We start from the raw sequence: 5,001 nt of genomic DNA, 5'->3' as shown, positions 1-5,001 counted from the left end.
ACACACACACACACACACACACACACACACACACACACACACACACACACACGGAGAGGCGCCCCGGAGGAAGAAAGGCCTGCCGAGCTACTGCTGACAAGTGAGCCACGGAAGACCCGCCGGAGCCCAGTTCTGCTCGGACAACCGGGAATCAGAGCGGGCTCTGCAGCCCCTGGTACTTCTGCCCAGTTGTTGGGCTGCTGCTGCCAGGTTCCGACTCACGGCGACCCGATGCAACACAGGCCCTGTTGTTTCCGCGCAGGGCTGCAGCCACTGTGTCCGTCCATCTCCTCCAGGGCCTGCCTCCTTCCTCTCTGACCCGCCACCTTGGCAAGCAGGATGCCCTTCTCCAGGGACGGGGCTCTCCCGACATGTCCAACCTATGCAGGATGAAGTCTCGCCCTCCTGGCCTCCCAGGAGCTCGGGCGGTGCTTCTTCCAAGGATGCTGTGTCGGCTCGCTCAGCAGCTCAGGCTGCCCAATACTCTTCGCCGCCGCCGCCACTCTCACGCACGACGCTTCTCCGGACTTCCTCATTCAGTGTCCAGAGAGCCCTCCAATCCCACTCTCGCTTGTTCATCCACTGTCTCAGCTGAGGCTGCTCAGAGGCCCAGGAGAAACAACCCCAGTCCCTGAGGAGCGCCAGCGGGTGGTGACAATAGACCACGAAGGTCCAGCGCGCGCGCACACACACACACACACACACACACACACACACACACACAGCCAGCCCTCGGGGCAGCTATCCCCCGAGGCCATCAGCTGAGTCCCCCACCAGCACAAGCCCAGCTCTCAGTAGGGGCTGGGGAGGGCACGCTGAGGAGGGGAGACCCTGTCCTCCTGGACCACTCAGCCCAGGGCAGGAGCAACCACTTGAGCGAGTAGCCGAGCCATCCAGGGCACCCCTGAAGGGGAGCTGGGCTGATAAAAGTCCCTTCTGTCTGCTGGTGGCTGGAGGTTGTTGTAAGAACGGTGACCTCTCACCTGTGCACACTTGGCACCCATCCTCACTGGTGAGAGAGTTAAGGTTTATAGTGCCCACGTGGCCGATAAATACATGTGGATTAATTAAAGGGCGGAGAGATAAATGGCTCGGTGAGTCTCACCTTTCTAGCTCTTGGGTCTCTTGCTTTGTGATGGTTGGAACAGAGTGCAGCTGCCTTAGCCAGTTCTTTGCCTCAGCTGGCAAGGCTCACTTCCTGCAAGACACCCCCAAGGAGAAGCCACATGGACCTACCCCGATGCAGCCCTGGGTGCTGGAGCAGCCGTGTGGAGACCCCTGCCAGCCTGAGATGCTTACACGTTCACTGATTCGGCTTTCCTCCTGCAGTTGGCATCATTGCGTGTGTTTTGTGAGATGGAGGAGGACTTTGTAGATCAGTGTCGGACATATGGGCTAATGTTGGACTTATAGGCTTGGGCTGGACTGGATTGGGATGCTTTCTTAATGTACACTTATATTTTATATAAAACTCTCTTATATACATATGAGTGTCTGTGAATTTGTTTGTGTTAGTCTAACCAGACTAACACAGCTAGGCTGGGCTGGTGGTCCCCATCTTACAGAGACAGACAGGCTGGACGGCTGGACGTGTGACCCTGTCCCTCCGAGGCCAGCGAGCCTGGTCCCCGTGGCCACCAGAGTGCCATCATGGACCCTCATGGAGGGTCAGCCCCTTACCGTCTGCAAAAGCGCCACGTGAGCCACCCTGCCACCCTGTTGGTGGCTTCTGGGGACACTGAGTCTCAGACAGGCTGACCCCACCCCTGCTGCTCTGCAAAACACACAATCCGTCTGCTTCCATCCATTTGATTCCAGCCCTCGCAGCCCCCCAGGGTTGGGTTGGGTTGGGGGAACCCAACCCATTCCATGTTGGTGGCTGTGTGTGGCGGTCACACTCAGCAGGACTGGCCCACGCAGACGTGTTCACCTCGGTGATGTGGACTGTATCCTCGGGATTGTGTACCCGCGCTCCCACTGCCCTCGGCAGGCTTCCCGCCCCTGCCCCACGGCCATCACCCACGTTTCCAGCCCGCTGTCCGTTTGGAGTAGCTGCTCTCTCTCTGGTCCCCAGTAGAAAGAGCGCCATGCTTGAGGCCGTGAAAGTGAAGCCATGCAGGGGCTCCCGGGCTTTCCCGGAGGTGGCCTTCCTGAAACAGGTCACCGGGCTTTGCTCTCAGGTGTCACCGGCCAACCCTTTAGTTAGCTTCTCACGCCACCCAGGCGGCTACTCTTCCACTGCCCGGATACTCCCCTGACTGGAAAGTCGGCAGAACAGGAAGGGACGGGTATGGGCAGCCTGGGCAGGAGGCTGCGGGCCCAGACATGTCCTCTCACCTGTCCCCTCACAGGTGCCCTGCAGGCCGACCTTGAACAGGAAGAGTGCTGGTCTAGGGGCAGCCGTACCCCCAGCTCATCAGTTTGGGGAGCCAGTGAGACAAGGGCAAAGGGCAGGACACCCAAGCCCAGTTCCAGTGCCTCTCCTAGTCTCCAGAGGGACGCTGCTCAGAGTATAGGCAGGAGCCAGGCTGCCCATATCCAAGTCCCCGCTCGGTCACTTGTGACTGCAACCACAGGCAAGACCCTGGACCTCTCTTGCCAGCGTTCCTGCCCCCACAGAGTGGGGAGCAGGCCTGCCTGTGGCCCCGTTGAAGGGGTCCGCCAGAGGTGGAGGCTGTAGAGTCTAGAAGGAGGTGTCAGGCCTGGGCTGGGCTGAGCAAATGCCCTCAGGGGCCCAGGCTCCAAGGCACTTTCCACAACTGAGCGGCCAACCTTGGACCTGGAAGTTCCTTAGGCCATGCTGTCTGCTCCCCATTTCTGCAGTGTGGGGGCAGTCATGCCAGGAACCCAGAGTGCCCCGATGCCTCTCCCCTCCCCCTCCAAGTCCACTGGGTAACCCAACCTGTGAGTCCTAGGCCCTCTCTCAGCCTGACTCACTGCTGTCTGCCCACACAGCCTCACCTGTGCCCTCTCTTCCCCGGATTGGGTACTGTCCCTACCTGCCACCCACCTGTGCCCACCCTCTGACAAGTCCTGGGGGTACGGCACGATAAACAAAACAGACCGCAGCCCGGCCCTGGTCTGTCTTCTGCTCTAGGGAGAGGACAGACAGCCTCTAAGAGAAGCCAGTTAACATACCAGTGCGTCGGGTGCTCATCAGGGCGTGGGAAAAACAAAGCTCGGAGGGGGAGGGCAGGCCATGGGGCAGGGCAGTGTTAGGAGGGGAAGTCCAAGAAGGTGACATCTAATATGAACTCCTCTCTCTGTCACCACAGCCCAGGTTTACCCACCCTTGGTTCCTGACAAAGACGCCACCTCTCTGTGCAGGCTGCTGGAATGTGTCTCCACGTGTCCCCACTCACCTGTGAGTTTCTGGCAAGTAGAAGCAGGCCAGGTGTGTGTTCAGGACTACAGGACCCAGCACAGATAAGGAGGCTGGGTGAGTGAACGAGTGGGAAAGTGGATCCATGGGTGGATGGACAGATGGATGGATGATGAATGAATGGGTGGGGGCTGGGTAGGTGGAAAGGGTTGGATAGGTAGGTGAATGGATGAATATGAAGATAGAAGAATAGATGGATGGGTGAGACAGATGGATAGGTAAGTGGATTAATGGATGGATGAATGGATGGATGGATGGATGGATGGATGGATGGATGGATGGATGGATGGATGGATGATGGTAAATGGGTGGATGAGTGGGTGTTGTGCGTGGATAGATGAATAAATGGATGAATGGAAGTGGATAGATGTGTGGGTGGGTGGGTGGATGGATGGATGGTCGCTTAGCAGGGTCCCAAACAGGGTGTGATAAGGCAGGATTGCAGAACCCAGGACAGGACATTAATCAGTCAACACCCTGAGCACTTACAGTAGAGACAATCTGTGCTGTGCCCAAAATATTATACAACAACAACAAGATGTGGATCGCGCCAGATGGGAATTCCAGAACACTTCCCTAAGCTCATGTGGAAGCTGTTCATGGGCCAAGGGGCAGTCACTGAACACAGCAAGGACATTTCCCGTGGAAGAAAATGATGATGGCAACATATGTACAAATGTGCTTGACACAATGGATGGATGGTTGGAGTGTGATTCAAGCTGGAAGAGCCCCAAGTAAAATGATTTTTTTTGAAATGCTGCTGAAAAAACTGTATCTTCACCTGCAAAAAATAGGGCACAGAATCCGTTAGGTAGGTTAGCAAAGGGCTGGGAATGTCCGTTAAGGCATGCCCAGAGGGCCAAGCTACGGGAACAAAGGAGTGGCGCACTGCACACGCCCAGAGGCTCAGGTTTCCCCGGTAGGCATGGGTGGGCATGAACCTGAATTGGCCCACCTAGGCCAGGTGAATTCAATTCAGCCAGTTGGGGGGGGAGGGGGGAGAGAGAGAGAGAGAGAAGGAGAACTTTGGCGCAGAGAGCTTTGGAGGGACTTTGGGACACTCTTGCGTGCCACCGAGCAGCTTCCAGCCAGGCCGCAAGTTCGGGAGAAGTCCCACGGGTGCCATGTAAACCTAAAACGTCTTCTAATGCTCATAAAACTCACTTGGATCACGAGCCAGGCTTCGGCGTGAATTCCTTCTCACGCGGAGCCAAGGACCGAGGTATATCTAGCTCCAGAGAGATCTAACAAATCCATCCCTCACACCAAGATGGACAAAACAGAATCAAAATGGATCAAACCACACAACCATGAAGACTGTGGGAAGCAGGAAGTTTTTCCCCATAATACATGTCAAACCTAAGGCTCTGCTTGCTAACACATGGCCAATGTCTGTCCACTTGGCGATCAACTCTTTGAAGGTTATCTGCCAGAAGATGATCAGCCGTCTAGAGCGATCAGACCCTACAGGCTGTCCCACCCTAAGAAGAGCCCACACCCTTCTGGTAAGGATAGTGGACGGTGAACCCAAAGACACCAAGGTCAAGCCAACTCAGGGACGGCCAAGGTTGGGCTGCATTCTTGACTCTAGAGCCCGCCGATCTTGTAACCTGTATGCC

Source organism: Echinops telfairi, unplaced genomic scaffold (genome assembly GCF_000313985.2).
Source record: "Echinops telfairi isolate 266 unplaced genomic scaffold, ASM31398v2 ScPeMD7_18;HRSCAF=68, whole genome shotgun sequence".
NCBI lineage: Eukaryota > Metazoa > Chordata > Mammalia > Afrosoricida > Tenrecidae > Echinops > Echinops telfairi.
This window is presented reverse-complemented; position numbering follows the sequence as displayed.